Source organism: Lissotriton vulgaris, chromosome 7 (genome assembly GCF_964263255.1).
Source record: "Lissotriton vulgaris chromosome 7, aLisVul1.2, whole genome shotgun sequence".
In the NCBI taxonomy this organism is placed as follows: Eukaryota; Metazoa; Chordata; class Amphibia; order Caudata; family Salamandridae; genus Lissotriton; species Lissotriton vulgaris.
Genome location: NC_141695.1, coordinates 1,188,920,081 through 1,188,942,238, shown reverse-complemented (window position 1 = coordinate 1,188,942,238; position 22,158 = coordinate 1,188,920,081). Strand labels below are relative to the sequence as shown.

Below are 22,158 nucleotides of genomic sequence, written 5' to 3'. Positions count from 1 at the left end.
AGCCTGGTTAATGGGCAGCGGGCCAAAGATGCACGGGTGCTGCAATTGTTGCGGGCTTTCATGTTACGTGTTCTGAAGTTGAATATTGTTTTTAGAGCTCAACACATCCCTGGTGTCAACAATTCAATTGCCGACGCTTTGTCTCGTTGTCAGTGGCAGAGGTTTCGGGACTTGGCACCTGGAGCGGACCGATGCAGGACACCGATTCCGTCGAGCATGTGGGACCTGGGGAACTGAGAATGGCAGAGTTTGCTGAACAGTCCTTAGCTGTCTCCACGCGACGCAGTTATCAGCTGGCATGGTCTGGGTTTTTGGGATATGCGGCACAGCGCGGCAGAAACGGTACAGCGGTGCAAAATGAAAAGTTTATGTGGGAGTTTGTGTTATATCTGATAGACAAAGGTTTGTCGCCATCCACCATTTCAGGCAATTTGGCGGGAATTTCGTTTTATAGTCAATTGTTCTTGGGGTGTGAGGTTCGAATGGGTTTCCATTTACAAAAAATGTTAAAAGGTTTTGGGAGGTCGGTTTTGCAGGAGAAAAAGTTGAGAAATCCCATTACATTTACATTGTTACAAAAACTGTTGGGCGTTCTGCCAGTTTGCTGTTATGATGAATGGGAATGGACTAGATTCAGGTTATGTATGGTATGGTTGTTCTTTGGTGCATTTAGGATATCAGAACTACTGGGGTTGCGTAATCAAGTGGGGATCCAGTCATCGGATATCGAAATCCTGGGTAATGGAGTGTTGCAAATTGCATTGAGGCAGTCAAAGACAGACCAGGCAGGGAAGGGGATGTTGGTGCGTCTGGGTAGGAGCGGGGTTCGGGGTTGTTGTCCGGTGGGGGAGTGGGAGTCATTTGTTGAGTCCGATGTCTTTCAAGAGGGCGGGATATTTTGCCATAAAAATAAAACTCAATTGAATTGTTTCCAATTTTTAGCTGTTGTACGGAAGGCCTTGGTGTTGGTGGGGGAGAATCCACAATGTTTTGGGACACATTCTTTCAGAATCGGTGCAGCTACAGAAGCAGCGAGGTTGGGTTGGGGGAAAGAGGAGTTGCAGCGAATAGGGCGGTGGAAATCCAATTGTTGTTTTAAATATGTCAGGTTGTAACTGCTTTCAAAAAAAAAAAAAGAGAAGGGTTTCGAGTTGGTTACTGTTCCTTTTTCCATCACAGGTCGAGTGGCGGATTTTCCTCGGAAAAAGAGGACCTGGATTGTCGGCCATTCGATAGTGAAATGGGCAGCGAACTTTGCTGAACAGCAGCTGTGTGGGAGAGGTCTGGGCTTGTATGGTAATGATCATGAGGTGATTTGGAAAGGTTTAGGGGGGATGAAATGGGGGGAGTTGTTCCCGGTTCTCAATAAAATGGCTGAGGTTTGGGGCATTCCAGACTTACTGATCCTACATTTAGGCGAAAATGATCTGGTTGACTGTTCGGGATTGGCTTTAATCAAGCAAATGAAGCTTGATTTGGCAGTGATAAAAGACAGGTGGGAAGGGACCCGGGTAGTGTGGACGGAATTTTTGTACAGGAGTCAGTGGAAAGGAGCCAGGGTTCATGCGGCAGTGGAAAGGGCTCGCCGAAAAGTTAACAAGGCTTTGAAATCGTACTGTGTGGCGATGGGCATCACGGTCATTGCACACGAGCATTTTAACCATGAAATGTTGCATTTGTTGAGGAATGATGGGGTTCATCTCTCGCAGATGGGGCAGTCCTATTACTTGATGGAACTTAGAGACACTTTGGCCAATCTATGGTGTGTGGACTTGTGGTGTTCCAAACCAAAAAATTGAGTGGACAAACAATAAAGGCAGTGTTTTCCTTCACTGGGAATTCTTACATGACTTGAGCGGTCCATTTACGACTTGGGAGGAAGGTTTTTTTGGGTGGGGCAGGAAAACTCAGAGGTTTTCCTGGGTGGCGTGTGTTATGGGGATTGGATAATCTAGAGCGGATTCATCCTTTCTCTAAGGGGGAGGGCTTGGGAGGGTAGGTTGGGGAAGAGATGGAAAGAAGAAGGAAAACATATGGATGGTATAAAAACAAGTCATGGTATTGGGAAATAAAGCATTGGAAATGGAAATGGTTTATATGGAAAAGGTTGAAAATAAAGCAAAAGGTTTGTTTGGAAAAGTTTATGTTGCGGGTCTGTCTTTGGCTGTCCTGGTAATAAAGGTGACCTTTTATGCTATATTCAGAGTTGTGTGAGAGTCCTTATTTGCGCGATGGGTCCCCAGGGGCACTTGGCAAAGCCAATGTCCCCCTGGGGTATTTCGCGCGAGGGACGACCTCACGCGGCCTGATTGGGTGGTGGGAGGGGCTAGGTCCAAGTGAAGGGAGGGGAGGGAGGGTTTGACGTCACTCTGAGCGAGTGAGAGGAGCGGTGGTGTCGTGTTTGACCCACCCACCCACCCACCCTGGGTGCACAAATCGTGGGTAGGGTGTTCTTGTTTACTGTTGCGTGTCACTGTTTGTTATGTGTATAAAAAAAAAAAAAAAAGAGAATAAGATAAGAAATAACAGACATGCCAACCCTCCCGATTCAGACGTGAGACTACCGATTTGAAGGCTAGTCTCCCGCCTCCCGATTCGTACAAGCAAAAACCCGATTTGTCTGGGGTTCCAGCTGACAGGGATTGGTAATGTGTAAAGTGCTAATACTTCCAACAAAGAGTGGCGATGCAGGGGCTCTCGAAGGGGTGAAAAACCAACAAAGCGTCATTAACTTGGGAATCGTCTTTCAAAAACCTGCAAAGTACTTGGGGGGGGGGGGGGGAGCTGTTTCAGCCAGAGCTGCCAGAGGGGGGGGGGATGCATGCACTACCAACAACCTGCCAGGCCAGTGCCCAACACTTGCATTACCCTCTCTGCCTGCCATTATGCTCCATGATTCCGAAAGGTAAGACAAAAACGTGCATTTACGTTTCAAATGTCCGATCCTGCAGCAGCCACTTCCAAAACCCATACAGGCCAGTAACCCGATTCAAAGCCCCATTCTCCCGATTTATTTTTTTTAATCTCCCACTTTGCTCTCCTGAAATGTTGGCATGTATGAAATAAATATATAAATAAGTACATGCATAAATATCTCTGATATGACAAATTGTCAGGATGTCACCTCAGGACACTACAGGCAGACTCTTTTTGTTGTGTTGTCGGCGTGTGTTATGGGGATTGGATAATCTAGAGCGGATTCATCCTTTCTCTAAGGGGGAGGGCTTGGGAGGGTAGGTTGGGGAAGAGATGGAAAGAAGAAGGAAAATATACGGATGGTATAAAAACAAGTCATGGTATTAGGAAATAAAGCATTGGAAATGGAAATGGTTTATATGGAAAAGGTTGAAAATAAAGCAAAAGGTTTGTTTGGAAAAGTTTATGTTGCGGGTCTGTCTTTGGCTGTCCTGGTAATAAAGGTGACCTTTTATGCTATATTCAGAGTTGTGTGAGAGTCCTTATTTGCGCGATGTACCCCATTCTGGCCTCAACAGTCAATGGGAGGAATACAGGTTCCAGATTATTTTTTGTTTATCTCTCACTTTCCTCTTCTAAAATGTTGGGACATGGACCTGGGAAATTTAGCAGCTTTGCATGACTGGGGAAGGAAAGGGGGGCTTTTAGACACTGCGAGTGTGCTAGCGGCAAGCTTTGGGAAAGCCAAAATGTCTGCTTTTAATGTGGTAAAACCATGCAAATACCAGTTCTTCGTAGCAGTTTGTATGTATTATCACGTTACATATAGAGATGGTGGCATAGCTTATCATAAAACCTAAGAAAAAGAGAGGCAACAAAAAAGCAGTTAAGTAGTCAAAGAAATGTTCTTGGATCTTCAGTAAAAAGAATTAATATTTTATTGTTTCAACCAAGTGCAAGAAGCATTGGTTTTCATACTTGCATGTATGCTAGCCTTATTTCACGAATCATTCCATTCTGTACTCAGACGTGGGACTGTTATTCTGGTTTGCTATTTATTTCGCTCAGATTTTACAGAATATTATTTATTTTGATGACTAAACATATACTTTGAAGTGTTTTTTCTAATCTATAGGCTGTTTTCACTTCCTATAGCCCTTAGTCTTGTCACCGTGATTCATTGTCCTTCATCTATGTCAGTTGTTCTCGGTACCGCTCTTCTGTTAATCCACACAGAAGCCAATGGTTGCTGGCCGCTACACCTCTGCCCAATTAAAATGTTGTAAAGCAGCAGCAGCCAATCATAGAGCGGAGTAATGGGCGGTGCATAATACCACGGGGCCGCCAGCCATTCCTAAGAGCAACTGGTGAGTGCCACGTAGGCGGGGGTCGATTTGTTGTGCTGTGTTTATCTCTTGAGGTGGGGACCTTCGCAGGTCCCAGCAGGGTCACACCATGGCCTTACATCTAATCGAAGTCGAGAAATGTTGTATGCCTAAATTAGCTAAGTACACCTATTATTTACAGCTCTGAAAAAGGAGAAAGTTTGATGTTGAATCGCTGTTTAACAGCAAACAGGTATTCGGAGTAGTATACATCCTCGAATGTTGTATGCCTAAATTAGCTAAGTACACCTATTATTTACAGCTCTTAAAAAGGAGAAAGTTTGATGTTGAAGCGCTGTTTAACAGCAAACGGGTATTCGGAGCAGTATACATCTTCGAGGCTCGTTCGCACATTGCCGGCCGTGTCTCTGTGCCGAAGTCTCCTAATTCAATGTTTCGCTATGATTTGCTTATAGCCAGGCAGAACGGTAGCGCACTTTTATTCTAAATATCGTAAATACTGTTGTTACAGAGAGCGCCTTTATTTGTAGTATCTACCTCAGACTGGAAATGTTGAAATCTGCTTGTGATGCAGCAGGTGAGTGTAGGCTGATACCAAATGCATAACATCTTACTCTGTCTTTAATATCTCCCACTGCGGAAGTTGCAGTTTGCTCGTACCGCAGTCCGGTCATTTACAGCCTGCTTTTGATTTCCCGGGCAGAGAATGTTAGTTTGCATGCGTTCCCCCTCCTGCAATGCAAGCCGCTCTCTATTCTCAACCCCGGATTCCCCAGACAGCTCAGGTGCCCTCACAACCAGGACACTCCCCTTCCCAGGTGTCCCTAGACCAGGAGCTGCAGCTAACCCCGGCGCCCCTCCCCTCGCTCTGACAGGTGTTCATAGCTCGGCGAGGGCGGATCTAAAAAGCTTACACTATGTGCCTGGTGTGCGAGGAGCAGAGTGTGGCTCCGGCTGGAAACCGGGATTACTGAGGGCTCAGTCTGGCCAGGATCTCAAGCTGGGACGACATCACCACAGGTATGTTTATGGCATTTCGTTCATGCCAACTCGCCAGCATTTGGCGAATGCAATGACGTGACAAAATAATGGGGCTTCCTTTAGAATGTGAGACTGATTAGAGGTCATTGAGCCTTCTATTTCTCACAGATTTTCATTGTTCTTGGTCTGCATTGGTGCCCTCTTAAGGTTGGGACCCCTGAAAGCTCCCCCTTCACCGCAGGGGTCTGCATTTTGTTTAATCCCCTGTTTGTATTCTCACGCTACAGAAGAATAACATTTCTCTCTAGTGGTGTCACGTCACCCGCTAAATTATTTATCCCGCATTCACCTCACTGGGATCACCCTGTTAAACGCTTAACTTCATCTGCATTTTTGGTCTATATGGTCTCATTCCAGCATAGAGACCATATGGGTTTAGCGAGGCCACTTAGTGACTATAAGCGATCACAAACCGTGATCCCTTTAAGATGCTGCTGCGTGGACAGGGCGACTTTCTCCCTGTTTGTGCTTCATGGTGTGGTGGGGCTAGTTGTACGTTCAGGGAGGCTGCCTGCTTGTCCTCGGTGGCTAGCTATCTTTTCAGTATCTTTAGGGTTAAGGCTATGACATGACATCTCTCACCTGCGATCATCATGCTATCAAGTATCCACTCCCTCCCTGCCTTCCTTCATATCCGGCTCACCACAAACCAAGGGTCGAAGATAAAAGGACTACCTTCTAATTAATATTCGCACTTTTCTTGAAATTTGCCTGCCATACTTTTCAAACGGTACGCTGGGAGAGCGTCTGACTTGTCTGTAACATAGCTGGCAAGTTAACCACCTGCTTTTGCTCTCTGCCTACCGCTTAGATTACCGGTTCAAATCCCAGAAGTAGGATACGCTGAGCCATTCGTGTTTTGTCGACCAAGAAATGCAGTCCTTTAACCGTTCTTCGCTGACATCTGCGGTTATCTACAGGTGCTGAGTTCGAATCGCGCAAGACCGTCTCATCCATCTTCATTAGGTCAGGCAATTGGGCACCCTAAATCAGGGAAATACTAACTAATACCTGGTGTGTGTGTTGTATTTACAAGGAATAAAGTGACACTTTCAGAAATACCGTGTGCTTACTTTACAGTACAGTGCTCAGAAGTGGTCTATTAAACGCTATATTCAGAAGATTTTTTGCAGTTGATAACATGGGTGTAAGTAACAGAGATGATTATTACGGCTGTGATGCGCGTCTCCTAAGGGAAGACGGTCCGTTGGGAAGGAAGTATGCCCCGATGCTGAGTTTTACTCTGTATAGCTCTGTTTCCTATATTCCGTTTTACGTTTTCTGCATTCACCTAGCCCAAACCTGTATCTTGCGAGCTTGCCTGCCTGAGCATTCTTTTGTTCTAACCCCATGCACTGTAGATTGGACGGATGCTTGCACACCATGATGGTGCCTACCAATCTACTGCAAATATCCTGGGAGACTTCCAGGTGCGCAACTAGACTTGAACTTTGGGGTGGGGAAGGGGGGCTAAGACTCCCAGTCAGGGCCGGCTGGTGGCGACAGTTCGACAGTCTTTTTTTGGCACTCTCCTCCCCCATATCCTCTTTCTCCATCACTACCCCTCTCCAACAGTGTACCTCATCTATCCGTAGCCTCTCTCTGTCGTCACCTTTCCTTGTGCCGTCCCACATTCTCAGTCCACTCTCCCCTCTTGCACCAGCCCCTTTGTTGCAGATGGAATTAAGTAGGCATCTAGTACTGCAGAAAGAGCAGGTATTCTGTGGGTGCCTTTGTAGAAATGTGTATATTCACGAGAGTTGTGTAATTTCTATATGTGCAGAGTAAGAGGTGTGCTCATGTAACTGCTGGGTGATGGTTAATAGTGCCAGTGAGTGCAGCATGAGTGGTGCGAGTGCAGGGTGAAAAAAGTGCGGATGTGTCGGGTGAGCTGCATCAATACAATGTGAGAGGGCCCATGTGAGTGTTTGGTGAGATAAGTGCGTGCAGAGCGGAATGAGTGGAGGCTGGTGTGAGCAGTGTAAACGAGGGTGAGTGGTGTGCCTGTGTGTGGTGCAGGGTGATCTGTGAGAGTGACTGGTAAGCGCATGGTGAGAGGAGTTAGTGCATAGTGGTGTGTGCTTATGAATTGTGGCAGACTATTGTCCCTGTGTGCAGTTAGATGAACAGAGTGCCTGTATAAATGCAGGCTGGTTTGTCTGTGAGTGCAGGGTGAGAGGAGGAAGTGCAAGGTGAGTGCTGTGACTCCAAGGTGAGTGCTGTGCTTGTTTGCGTGGTGTGGGAGCAGGAGGAGTGCAGTCTGTGTGGATGAAGGGTGAGCAGTGTGAGTTACTGGAGTGCCTATGTGAGTGCACAGTTAGTGATGTGACATGAGTTTGGGTGCAGGGGACAGTGCAGAGTGAGCGGAATGAATGCATGCTGAGTGATGTGCTTGTTGGATTGAGATTGCAGAGTGAGCAGTGAGTGACAGGTGAGTGAAGCGTCACATGAGTGCAGGGTGAGTAGTGTCCTTGTGTAAGTGCAGGGTGAAAATTGCAAGTGCATGGCGAGTGGTATGAGTGCAGTGTGGTCACTGCGAGTGCAGGGTGAGCGGTGTGCTCATGTGACCGAAGAGTAAGTGGAGGGATAAAGGCATGCGTTCATAGCTAGGGGCATGAGTGCAGTGTGTTCGCTGTGAGTGCAAGGTGAATGGTGTGCTTGTGTGAGCGCAGGGTAAGAGTAGGAGGAACGGTGTGAGTGCAGTGTGATCGCTATGAGCGTAGTGTGAAAGTGAGTGGAGTGCATGCAGGGTGAGTGATGTGCCAGTGTGAGTGCAGGGAGGGAGGAGGGTGGATGGTGTTAGTGCATGGTGAGCAGTGTTATCGCTGTGAGTGCAGGGTGAGCGTGAAGGGTGAACAGTGAGAATGAGGAGTGAGCTGTCTGAATGCAAGATGAATTCTCAAGACACCTGGAGTAACTTAGCATTGTATTGACGGCTGGTGCAGAGTTTGAGGTATAAGTTAAACTATTGCTATTATGGCAATAATCAGGAATGGAGGAAATAAATAATTGCTGATCCTGCAACACACTTTCAGTCTCCTGATTAGGGTTGCCAGCTGATCGTGTGTGTGTGTGTATGTATGTATGTGTGTGTATGTATATATATATATATATATATATATATATATATATAATTTTTTGTGAGAGAGAGATTGAGAGGGAGAGAGAGATTGAGTGAGAGAGATTGGGAGGGAGAGAGAGATTGAGAGAGAGAGAGAGATTGAGAGATTGAGAGAGAGAGAGAGATTGAGAGAGAGAGAGAGATTGAGAGAGAGAGAGATTGAAAGAGAGAGAGAGATTGAAAGAGAGAGAGAGAGATTGAGAGAGAGAGAGATTGAGAGAGAGAGAGATTGAGAGAGAGAGAGATTGAGAGAGAGAGAGATTGAGAGAGAGAGAGATTGAGAGAGAGAGATTGAGTGAGAGAGATTGAGTGAGAGAGAGACAGATTGAGTTTTATCAAGGCCTACCCACAGTGAGAGTATATTTGTAATGGCTAGTTTCATTCGGTTAGGCGCCTTGACGCCCATTGGGCTTAGTAGCGCTATATAAATTTGTTTTCATTTCATTTCAGATTGAGAGAGAGAGAGTGAGTGAGAGAGAGATTGAGTGAGTGAGAGAGAGATTGAGTGAGTGAGAGAGAGATTGAGTGAGTGAGAGAGAGATTGAGTGAGTGAGAGAGAGATTGAGTGAGTGAGTGAGAGAGAGATTGAGTGAGTGAGAGAGAGATTGAGTGAGTGAGAGAGAGATTGAGTGAGTGAGAGAGAGATTGAGTGAGTGAGAGAGAGAGAGATTGAGTGAGTGAGAGAGAGATTGAGTGAGTGAGAGAGAGATTGAGTGAGTGAGTGAGAGAGAGATTGAGTGAGAGAGAGATTGAGTGAGAGAGAGATTGAGTGAGTGAGAGATTGAGTGAGAGAGAGAGATTGAGTGAGTGAGAGAGAGAGATTGAGTGAGTGAGAGAGAGAGATTGAGTGAGTGAGAGAGAGAGATTGAGTGAGAGAGAGAGTGAGTGAGAGAGATTGAGTGAGTGAGAGAGAGAGATTGAGTGAGTGAGAGAGAGAGATTGAGTGAGTGAGAGAGAGAGATTGAGTGAGAGAGAGAGATTGAGTGAGAGAGAGAGATTGAGTGAGAGAGAGAGATTGAGTGAGAGAGAGAGATTGAGTGAGAGAGAGAGATTGAGTGAGAGAGAGATTGAGTGAGTGAGTGAGAGAGAGAGATTGAGAGAGAGAGAGATTGATTGATTGAGTGAGAGAGAGAGATTGAGTGAGTGAGTGAGAGAGAGATTGAGTGAGAGAGAGAGATTGAGTGAGTGAGAGAGAGAGATTGAGTGAGTGAGAGAGAGAGATTGAGTGAGAGAGAGAGAGAGATTGAGTGAGAGAGATTGAGTGAGAGAGATAGTGAGCGATTGAGTGAGAGATAGTGAGCGATTGAGTGAGAGATAGTGAGAGATTGAGTGAGAGAGAGATAGTGAGAGATTGAGTGAGAGAGATAGTGAGAGATTGAGTGAGAGAGAGTGAGTGAGTGAGAGAGAGATTGAGTGAGAGAGAGAGATTGAGTGAGTGAGAGAGAGAGATTGAGTGAGAGAGAGAGATTGAGTGAGAGAGAGAGATTGAGTGAGTGAGAGAGAGATTGAGTGAGAGAGAGAGATTGAGTGAGTGAGAGAGAGTGAGTGAGAGAGAGAGATTGAGTGAGTGAGAGCGAGAGATTGAGTGAGAGAGAGAGATTGAATGAGAGAGAGAGATTGAATGAGAGAGAGAGATTGAATGAGAGAGAGTGATTGAGTGAGTGAGAGTGATTGAGTGAGTGAGAGAGAGAGTGAGTGAGAGAGAGAGTGAGTGTGAGAGAGAGAGTGAGTGAAAGAGAGATTGAGTGAGATAGTGAGAGATTGAGTGAGAGAGAGATAGTGAGAGATTGAGTGAGAGAGATAGTGAGGGATTGAGTGAGAGAGATAGTGAGGGATTGAGTGAGAGATAGTGAGAGATTGAGTGAGTGAGAGAGACAGTGAGTGAGAGAGACAGTGAGTGAAAGAGAGATTGAGTGAAAGAGAGATTGATTGAGAGAGAGAGAGATTGATTGAGCGAGAGAGAGACAGATTGAGCGAGATTGATTGAGTGAGAGATTGAGTGAGAGAGAGATTGAGTGAGAGAGAGATTGAGAGAGAGATTGAGTGAGAGATTGAGTGAGAGAGAGATAGTGAGAGATTGAGTGAGAGAGAGAGATTGAGTGAGAGAGAGAGATTGAGTGAGAGAGAGAGATTGAGTGAGAGATTGAGTGAGAGTGAGAGATTGAGTGAGAGATTGAGTGAGAGTGAGATAGTGAGATTGAGTGAGAGAGAGATTGAGTGAGAGAGAGATTGAGAGAGAGAGAGATTGAGTGAGAGATTGAGTGAGAGGGAGAGATTGAGTGAGAGGGATTGATTGATTGAGCGAGAGAGAGATTGATTGATTGAGAGACAGATTGAGAGAGACAGATTGAGAGAGACAGATTGAGAGAGAGACAGATTGAGAGAGAGACAGATTGAGAGAGAGACAGATTGAGAGAGAGACAGATTGAGAGAGAGACAGATTGAGAGAGAGACAGATTGAGAGAGAGACAGATTGAGAGAGAGACAGATTGAGAGAGAGACAGATTGAGAGAGAGACAGATTGAGAGAGAGAGAGATTGAGTGAGAGAGAGATTGAGTGAGAGAGAGATTGAGTGAGAGAGAGATTGAATGAGAGAGAGATTGAGTGAGAGAGAGAGAGAGAGATTGAGTGAGAGAGAGAGAGAGAGATTGAGCGAGAGAGAGAGAGAGAGATTGAGCGAGAGAGAGAGAGAGAGATTGAGCGAGAGAGAGAGAGAGAGATTGAGCGAGAGAGAGAGAGAGAGATTGAGCGAGAAAGAGAGAGATTGAGCGAGAAAGAGAGAGAGAGATTGAGCGAGAGAGAGAGAGAGAGAGATTGAGCGAGAGAGAGAGAGAGATTGAGCGAGAGAGAGAGAGAGAGATTGAGAGAGAGAGAGAGAGATTGAGAGAGAGAGAGAGAGATTGAGAGAGAGAGAGAGAGATTGAGAGAGAGAGAGAGAGATTGAGCGAGAGAGAGAGATTGAGAGAGAGAGATTGATTGATTGAGCGAGAGAGAGAGAGATTGAGCGAGAGAGAGAGAGATTGAGCGAGAGAGAGAGAGATTGAGCGAGAGAGAGAGATTGAGAGAGAGAGAGAGAGATTGAGAGAGAGAGAGAGATTGATTGATTGATAGAGAGATTGATTGATTGATTGAGAGAGAGATTGATTGATTGAGAGAGATTGATTGATTGAGAGAGAGATTGATTGAGTGAGAGAGAGATTGATTGAGTGAGAGAGAGAGAGATTGAGCGAGAGAGAGAGAGAGAGAGAGATTGAGCGAGAGAGAGAGATTGAGAGAGATTGAGCGAGAGAGAGAGATTGAGCGAGAGAGAGAGATTGAGCGAGAGAGAGAGATTGAGCGAGAGAGAGAGATTGATTGATTGATAGAGAGATTGATTGATTGAGAGAGAGATTGATTGATTGAGAGAGAGATTGATTGAGTGAGAGAGAGAGATTGATTGAGTGAGAGAGATTGATTGAGCGAGAGAGATTGATTGAGCGAGCGAGAGAGATTGATTGAGCGAGAGAGAGAGATTGATTGAGCGAGAGAGAGATTGATTGAGCGAGAGATTGATTGAGCGAGAGAGAGATTGATTGAGCGAGAGAGAGACAGATTGAGCGAGAGAGAGACAGATTGAGCGAGATTGATTGAGTGAGAGAGAGAGAGATTTAGCGAGAGAGAGTTATAGAGAGAGAGAGAGAGATTGATTGAGTGAGAGAGAGAGATTGATTGAGTGAGAGATAGTGAGAGATTGAGTGAGAGAGAGATAGTGAGAGATTGAGTGAGAGAGAGATAGTGAGAGATTGAGTGAGATAGTGAGAGATTGAGTGAGAGATTGAGAGAGAGATAGTGAGCGATTGAGTGAGAGAGAGATAGAGAGAGATTGAGTGAGAGAGAGATTGAGCGAGAGAGAGAGAGAGAGAGATTGAGCGAGAGAGAGAGAGAGAGAGATTGAGCGAGAGAGAGAGATTGAGAGAGATTGAGCGAGAGAGAGAGATTGAGCGAGAGAGAGAGAGAGATTGAGCGAGAGAGAGAGATTGAGCGAGAGAGATTGAGCGAGAGAGATTGATTGAGCGAGAGAGAGACAGATTGAGCGAGACTGAGTGAGAGAGAGACTGAGTGAGAGAGAGACTGAGTGAGAGAGAGACTGAGTGAGAGAGAGACTGAGTGAGAGAGATTGAGTGAGATAGTGAGAGATTGAGTGAGAGAGAGATTGAGTGAGAGAGAGATAGTGAGAGATTGAGTGAGAGAGAGAGATTGAGAGATTGAGTGAGAGAGAGAGATTGAGAGATAGATTGAGTGATTCTTGCCTCAAGGGCACTAATAGCATATGAATGAGATGTGTTACATACTGCAGGCCCTGACATGCTTCTTTTAAGACACCATCATTGACTGTGGCAATTCAATCGATTTTAAGAAAAAAGCCAGTACAAAAATAAGGAAAATCACTTAAAGCTCGTATTTTGTAGCACGTATTTCTGCATAATTCCAAAAGCAAATTTAAATTGAAAGCACTTTTAAATGTGTTCTAGGGCTGCATTCATGATCCATGTCTAATAATTTAAAGGAAACAAAGACCGAAAAGTCATGTTTCAGATGAATACATACCATTTTATTTACAGCCCTATTTAGTGTTAAGGTGAGGCCTTTGCACATTCTTTAAACAACAACAAAGGCCGGTATTTTTCTTTTGGAAAGGTGGCATCCCTACTTGAAAGATGCCTTTTCACTAAATGTATTCTCCCACCGTGTCAGTAAAATAAAATACAAATGTAAGGAATAGGGAGAGTGGTGACCAAGGGGATACTGGAAACAGTGGGGAAAAAAAACCCAAGCCTCGTTAACCAGTTCACAAAAGGCATATACATGGTCTTTTAAAGACCTGTAAAAAACTCGGGTGTGGGGGAGATAAGACTCCAGACACTGCCCAGCCGATGCCTCGGCAGCTCAGGCTGAGACGCGCATTGAGGACTGAGGTGGGGCTAAAGCCCTTTAGCCCCATGGGCATTGCGTGCCTAGAGATTTCCTATGTGGTTATTTGAATACACCCGCTTCTAGATGCCTTTTGATCATTGGCGAATAGTGCTCAAGGAATGGTAGATTGAATGAACTGAACATCTTCTTCAAGGCGCGTGCAGGTGAGGGGCCATGGGCAACTTTCCCCTGTTAAGTTGAAGGTGCCTTCCTGATAGTTATTTGTAGGTGCCGAGCAACCGCTAAGGATTTTGTAAAGGTGTGGAGCAATGTTCGAGATTTCATTCGCCAGAAACAATGAATAGCTACAGTGAAACCCATCTCCGATTTTTAGAATTGGGCCCCCTTGACAAAAGAAAGGCGAGCCAAGAATAAGGAAAGGTGGTCTCTAGATTACATTTACACATCCATAATGTTCCAATATAAGCTTGTTGCCTCACCCATCTATCGTTTTGGTGTAAGATCCGGTGGTATAATTATCCACAAAGACTTAAATCATTTGATAGAACACCTTTTATGGCACATTAAAATTTGGGATAACCATAGGATATGTAATATTGGTGTGGTGAATACACAAAACAATACAAAAACATAGACAAAATGAAATACTCATAATACGAGATACAGTGACACGATCAATCTTTGTCCAAAAAACGCAAAAACAATTAGATTCTCGCTAATACCATGTAATGATGTTACACGGACAAACCATACCAACAAAAACGTATTTTTGTGTTGGCCTGCACCATGAAGAAGAAATGGTTACTAAATTTTCTTGAAAAAAAGTTGTTGCTTTTTTCGTTCTTCTAACATAACTCTAAGCATACCTTCCAGGGGACCGAATATGCAGTGCTTAACTGATTAATTTAGAAGTGCAAGCTCTTCCCAGTGTGCACAGGGTCATGCCAAAGTAAAAACGTAGTGCTGTTTTCTCCCTGGATAAAATTGAACGGAACATTGCGATTGGTGGAATAGATAGTGTAGACTGGGGCATGCAGGTCAGATCTCCGGCCCTTGGAGTCAAGTGTGCCAATCCTTGCAGAACATATTTCTGGTTTAGAAAACCTGGTAAAAGCTCTGCATGAATGACCTTGCATCGTCATGATTCATTAGTCTTTGATTTTTGAAATTTCAACAGCTAGGCCTAATCGTGATTTTAATTTGTGTGTGCGGAGGGAGACCCTTATGTGCTGAGCTTGACTGTGGCAGTGGGGATGCTGAGTGCATATACTTTGCCCTTTCAGGAGGGCAACTTGCAACAGGGAGTTTTACGCATAAAGTGCTACCTTTGGTTTACATGCGCAGCCTCGCTCCATGCCTTGTGTGTGCACTGAAACCCCTCCAGCGCCTCTCCTGCTAAGACCGTGGTGAAAGAGACGCACTGCCTACTCCTGCATATGGGCGCAGCAACATTTCTGTGGCCACAGCAGGAGTGTTTATTTATTCATGCATTTTTATATAGTGCGAACTTTACCCAAAGATGTCGGAGCGATTTACAGTACAACCAGTTACTTTACATAAGGACTTCCGAGTGAATAAATGAATAATGTAATTTATAAAGCGCTGGCTATCACTCCAATGGAGCTTCTTGGCGCTGAGAGTGGGTGTCAAGGGGGTGTGGTCTCTAGTGTCGCTGTAATCAGATGAAGGAAAGAGCCAGAATGTCTGGAACTGTGAAGATCCAAGTTTTCAATTTTTTCTTAAAGATGGCCTTCGTCTGAATAAGTCTCAATTGGGTATAATTCCAGGCTTTTGTCCGTATTATAGCCATAGATTTTCCTCCTCTGGACTTCAGACGAAAATAGGCGGGGTGCTAATAGATTTTCCTTAAAGGATCTCAAGTTACAAACCGGTATGTAGGCTTTTAATCTGGCCCTCAGGTATTTGGGACCACTTTGTTTTACAGCTCTGAAGTTATCACAAGGATTTTAAAGAGAATACTCTTGTGTATGGGTAGCCAATGGAGGATTTGAAGAGCCTTGGAGGCAGAGGACCCTTTTGGTAAATTTAATACCATTCGGGCTGCTGCGTTTTGTACAGTCTGCAGCTTTTTTAGAGTACTTCTTTTTAAAATTTTAATTTTTATACCTGCATAGAGACTATTACAGCAATCAAGCCGTGATAAGATCATTGCTACTGCCACAGACTTGCGAGCTATGGCTGGCAGGAGATCAAATAATTTTTTTCACAGTTTTGATCCAATGAAAACAGGTTCCTGCTACCGACAGGGCCTGCTGATGAAAAGAGAAAGAGAGGTATCCAATCGTACTCCTAGATTTTTTTGCAGTGTCAATAGTATTAGGGGGTGGGGCTGGGTCGGTTGGCCACCACATTTTGGGTGAAAAGATATGACATTTTCCCAGGAGCAGAATCTGTCTTTTGGCTGTTACATTTAAGGTGGTGGGTCTTCATCCATTCGAAGACCGCCGAGAGACATTGGTGGAAATTTTCTTCAGCTGCTGTGGTTTCTTTACCCAGGGTAAGGATGAGCTGTGTATCATCAGCGTAAGACACAGTCTCATTATCAAAGGATGATATTAGATCTAGCAGGGGCACCATATAAATGTAAAGAGTGTGTGACTCAAAATTTAGCCCTGAGGCACACCTGAGCGCAACTGCTTCTCAGTTGAAGTAAAGTTGCAGAGTGTTACTGATTGTCTTCTGTTTCCCAGAATCATGTCAACCAAGTCAGTGCCTTCTGTGAAATTCCTTCACTTCTTAACCGCTTACCCAGAGCAACATGGGAAACAGTATCGAATCCGGCTGATAGGTCCAACAGAATCAGCACTGCCATCTTTCCTTGATCCAAAGCAAATGTTAGCGTCTCCGCAGTGTGTAGGAGCACTGATTCTGATGAATACCTAGCCCTGAAACCTGATTGCCTGGGGTGTAACACGTTGTTTAATAGGAGAAAGTCATTTAATTGATTATTTACAAGTTTCTCTGTTATCTTGCTTAAGCAGGGCGGTAAAGAAATAGGTTTGAGATTGGTCAAAGTGGTTGGATCTGAGAGATGTTTCTTTTGAAGAGGTTTAACAGATGTGACTTTCCAGCTATCTGGTACCTCTGCCTGTCTGAGTGAAGAATTGATAATCTGATTAATAATGGGATTAACAGTATCAATCAAAGCATGTAGAATTTTTGAGGGGCAAGAATCACCTGGAGAGCCCGATTTACATGTCAAGATAGCCTTTCTGGACTGTTCAAGGGTGATCTCATTAAAATGATGCAGCAGTGATCTATTTTCTGAATTCTGATTTGGATCTTCAGTAGGTGTTGAATCTATTGAAAAATCCTTTCTGAGGTCACTGACCTTGTCATTGAAATAATCTGCTATCGGATCACAAAGTTGTTGTGATGGGGGGATTTCCTGGTTGAATATCTTAGGGTGGGTAAAAGATTTTACAATTTTGAAAATCATTTTTTGATCCAACGCTGCCTGCTTAATGAGCTTGGTGTAGTGAACTTTCTTTTCGTGTTTAATCAGCCTATGATAATCTTCCAGTGCTGTTCTGAAGATAGTGAGATCATTGTTGTTATATTGCATCCTCCATTTACGCTCAAGTTTCCTGCATTTGCCTTGTAGCTCTTTGAGCTGAGGGGTAAACCAAGGGGCAGAGGTTTCCCCCAGGATCGTCTACTAAGTGTGGCCACCGGGCCATTTTGTTGGCTAACACGATCAGCCAGTCATTGAAGATGCTTGTGTTAATCTCCTGTTAGTGTGGGCTTACTTAATTCTGCCAACATATGCAAGTTAGGATTTGTTAACATTTTGTTCCATTTCCTATTAATAATTTTGCCGAGTTGATCAAGATTTTGTTTGGCTGCATATAGAGTACTGTCTGCAATCCCAAAAGGGATATACTTATGTTCAGACCACGTTAATGTGGTTGGTGTATCCATTGTAAGTTTGGTAAAGTTCGTACAAATTCCATCTAAGGTATGTCCAGCCTCATGTGTAGGGTCAGTTATCAACTGCTTGAGTCCTAGCGTTTCTAAGGTTTCCCCCCAACATTATGAAATTGGGGAGTTATCTGTTTCTAAGTAAAGGTTAAAATCCCCTTATATGGTAAAATTAGAGTGTCTGACAATCGGGGCACTAAGACTATCAGCAACGGTGTCTGCAAAGTCAGAACTTGCCCCTGGGGGCCGGTAGATCAGGGCTCCTGCAAAAACCATTGAGCTAGATAATTGGAGGCAGAACCCCAGACTTTCAGCTCCCTTGATCTCTGGAATATCGAATGTTGAGCATTTTAGGGAGTCTTTTTGTAAATGATTGCTTGCCCTCCCCCCCCCCCCCCCCCCGCCTCCCCCTCCGTACAGGTCTGTCTCTTCTGGACATGGTATAACCTGGGGGGAGAGACTGAACAATATCCGGGTTAGGTATGTAAAGACAGGGGTACCCCTGACACAAATTCCTAAATCAGGGAAAGTATCTGGTTTGTAAATATCACAATTTAGGAACTGTGAAAATACTTGTGGACCTAAACATCAATTATCAACAACGTGTACATGCAACCTTAGTTGAATGGTATCAAAAATATTTTTATTTATATTATTTTTATAGATAAATAAACTAGATACAAAAAGGGTGAATAAAACATTTAAATCCTCTATATTTATACTAGATTCAAATAGTCACATTGCCCAAGACACAGATTCCCAAGAGCCATGCCAGAAATTACTGTCCTCTGTATAAATGATATGATGATTCTGCCTGTATATTTTTGATGTAATTTGAACCTTTGTGAACAGGTCTTCATATATCTATGATTGATACTGTATATACTTGATTTAATATTAGGTCGACAAAAAAATAGCAATTCTGCAATGTGACAATCACTCGGTCATGTTGATGCTCTTCTTGCGGCTGCTTATGATGCTCATCTGCTGGGCTGGCAGCGAATGGCTTAGGTGCGGGAAGGTGCTGCCAGGAAAGAGGTCTGCGCGGGTAGAACAGAGACGTACCAGTCCTTACTAGAGCATGATTAGCGAGTACAGTTGGCATCTTCCTCTCAATATTGCCTACAGCCTGCTCCAGACGCTCAGCATCTGCCAAGTGGATGGTGTCCTAGTGTCAACATAATGAGTGACAGTGACCTGGACAAATAAAGTGCCCACTCCCCGGTGGTCCCTGCTCCTCAGCCAGCTCATCCACTAGTGGGCCATGGCATATAACCATTCAATTCCTCCTTGTGCACCTGGTGGACGGCAACACCAAAACACATGCACCATTTACCGATCTGAGTGACCTGACTGCGCTCCATTCAGAGGGTTGCTGAGCTTATTTTTACGAATTCAAGGCCATGAAGGGGATGATTGAAACAACCCCTGCTACTGCTCTGTGCTGGGGAAGAGCTTTTCAACCTATTCCTCAAGCACAGGTGGTGAACACAATATAAGAATGCGATCGGGCCCTTATTCCACACTTTCATCTCCAGCTGAACCCAGACTTTGAGAGTTTCAAAATAAGACAAACCTGTAAAGGAAGGGTGAGTTTGATGTCTTCTTTGTCCACGGCGGAAGGTTTACAGCTTGACACAAACTCATCTGGCATTTCACTGGACAAGTTACCCAGACAAAGTCCCACAAACTGCCGAACACATGGACGGAGCAGGTGGAATCTGCCATAACGAAGGTGATGGGCAAAAATTAGTGATGATCCCCGACCAATGAAGATGGTGGTGGTGGTGGATGCTGTCAGGAAGTGGTGCACCGGAAAGGGTGAACAAACCCTGTATAGATGGAAAGGATAAATAAACAAGCATTTACAATGCAATGGTCTCGGCATCATTAAAGGTAGAGCTATTGGCATTGCTCATGACATTTCTTTTTTTTTCTTTAAATCATAAATAAATGTCATTGTCATTTACATTGCCAATACACAGCACTCTGCACCTGCACTCACTACTCTGCACATGCACTCACTACTCTGCACATGCACTCACTACTCTGCACCTGCATTCACTACTCTGCACTCACTACTCTGCACCTGCACTCACTACTCTGCACCTGCACTCACTACTCTGCACCTGCACTCACTACTCTGCACTCACTACTCTGCACCTGCACTCACACTTTGCACTCAACAGCACACACCACTCTTCACACACTCGCACTCTGCACTCAACAGCACACACCACTCTGCACACACTACCACACTGCACTCAACAGCACACACCACTCTGCACCTGCACTCGCAGCTCTGCACCTGCACAGCATAATAGGTGATCTCAGGTGCAGCGTTAACTTTACACATACAGTCCTAGGATTAGTGTTAGAGTGCTGGGGTGGGAGACCTGCCAATCTAAGTAATTGCATTCACTTTTACCACGTCTTACCTTATTTTGTTATTATGTAAGCACATATCACCTCAACCTGGCACACATCTAGCCAGCTACAAAGCTCTGATAGTTAATGAATATTTATTGGCTGGATAACTGCCATGAGTCTGTTTAATCTGCCAAAAACACACATTATTTGCAATGCTATACAAAAGCTCAAAGTTCAAACGTAAATAATAATGCAGGAACAAATTAGCATGGAATTTGTCTAAAGAAAAGTGCAGAGGCTCAAAGTTTTCTTAGAGGCGTGTTGTTGCCAAATGCCGGGGTTGCCGATTAAGTTGATTCCACTTCAAGCAAGCCTTTTTTTACACCACCCTACACTCCCTGTCTCTTTATCTTAATCTTGCAGTATTTTCGCCAATGTGTCTCCCTTTGTCACCTTTTGCTTATCTTTCTCTTCATCCTTGTCTTCCACCTTTTCTGCCTTTCCAGCTTAGACCAACCAAAGTCTGACTATAAAAAATGCCCTGGTCTACAAAAATGAGCGTCTCTAGCCACCGGCTAAAATTAAGCACTGGGCGTCATGGTGTACAGTTCACAGAATACAGCAGCCAGCAAAAGAGTTTAAAACGCTGCATGTAACTTTTGAGAGCAGGAGAGCTGCGGGCAGAAGGAAGGGGGGCAGAGGAGAGACGAAGGGGGGCGGGGGTGCGACGAGAGACGGAGAGCTGCGGGCAGAGGGAAAGGGGGGGGGGGGGGGGGGAGACAGAAACTCGGGATCAGGCTGTAATACCGGGCTGCACATGTGGGCCGGGTGCTGTGGACTAAAACGGCAACTTAGGCAGGCAGCGAGTGTATTGGGAAGGAAAATCAAAGCTGCCTGCTAGTTTTCCATCTGTCTGCCTCTGGCCAATAAAGGCACCGCACGCGTGGTCAGCAGGGCGAAGGCCTTTCCGGAAAAAACAGCAGGCAGGGCGCGGATCCACGAGGGGGTGCTGGGCACGCACTGTCTGCTAGGTCGCATTAATTTGTTTGACAACAACAGAACACTGAGACACATATCACGTGGAAGGCTCCTGATCTTTTGGATATCTGAATTCAGCTATCGGGCACCGGAGCAGAGTGTGACAATTAGCAACAGCGCACTAAATGGCAAGCAGGCTGCCTCAGTACTTACTGTGTCTAAGTGTCAGAGTCCAGGCTGGCGAGGTAAAGTTGCGGCCCGCGACAACGCCGCGTGAGGGCATGAGGTGCTGTCCTCTACTCTGCGCAAATTCAAAATGGGGGCTCGGGGGGCTTCTCTGCGTCCTGGGGCTGAGGTGTGTACTCCACGGCGTCGTGACTGCTGGAGTGAACTAAGTAGGCGAGAGAGATGGGAGCTCCGTGGGGGGAGAGTGGGGGGAGGTGAGCAGCGGAAACGGGGGTGCGAGGAGAGACGAAGGGGGGGGCAGTGTGCGACGAGAGACGAAGGAGGGAAGGGGGGGTTGGGGGAGATAGACAGAAACTCGGGATCAGGCTGGATGCACATGATAAGAAACAGCGAGAAGCAGCATGGAAACAGGGACGTCTGGATCAAAAGTCGGGAGCAGCAGCAAGGGAACAGTGTCATGTGGGCCTCGGATAGACCGATCTAGCAGGATGAAGCTGTGGCATATTTTCCGGCATGATCAAAGACCTGCTCCATGACTATGCTTTAGTGGAGGTGTGGAGGCTCCTCAACCCTCGCAATAAATATCGTACTTTTGTCTCTTGTATGACTACTCGTAAAGAATTTCAGTTTTGGTCCCATAAACCGGAGCAGGGCCTGTGCAGTCACGTGCGAGCTGGCCACCGCACACAGCAGCAATTACACTTGCACCAGAGGTTATGAAGCAGCTCAAATACATTTACAATGTCGCATGAGAGCGGGGGACGAAGGAGAGCTGCGGGCGGAGGGAGGGGGTTAATGAGTATGCTTAGCAGGGCTGACCCGGCCTTTCCTTCTTCTCTGGAACAGAAACTGGGAACAGAAGAGGAAGTGCTGGGAAGACGGGCAACGAAATAAAAGGGAAAGTTTGGGTGGTAAAATTGGAGACATTACTGAAGCAAATGAGAAGGTGTGCACTTGTATGTCGTGGATAGTACTGACAGTTGTCTTGCTGCATACTCCAAACCAAGGAAAAGAGGATACATTTACTCAACTGACTCTGAGGAAAGTACACGGATGTGCAGATGGAAACGTTATTATGTGGTTATAAATGCAGAGTTGGCCAGAAACCGGTTAGATAATAACTGAAATACTGGCCCTGTAAGAAACCAATAATGCTATAAGATTGTCGGTGAGCAGAAGATGCTCCCAACTTTCCAAGAAGGTCGGTTGCTTTGAGGGATGTAGTATGGAAAAATGGCTGAAAGCTCCACCTTGTATCTGCAGGTAGGCATTATACTTGGCATTGCTCTTGTGGGTAAAGTACAGGTCATAGCGCTGCTGGGAGGATGGGAATGTCGTTGATG

At 45.2% G+C, this 22,158-nt stretch overlaps 1 protein-coding gene across 3 annotated transcripts in view; it reads left to right on the top strand.

The window, feature by feature from the left end:
* Nucleotides 1–4,256: 4,256 nt before the first annotated feature.
* The window catches only part of RUSF1 (RUS family member 1), a 222,548-nt gene continuing 204,646 nt past the window's right edge, over nucleotides 4,257–22,158 (top strand). Inside the window, exon 1 of one of the 3 annotated variants that reach the window (XM_086931666.1) lies at nucleotides 4,257–4,283. The gene's annotated coding sequence lies outside the window, so the exon portion shown is untranslated. Of the gene's footprint in view, nucleotides 4,284–4,348; nucleotides 4,495–5,135; nucleotides 5,283–22,158 lie in introns of those variants that run through there. The other 2 variants (XM_086931665.1, XM_086931664.1) reach the window with 2 other exon arrangements.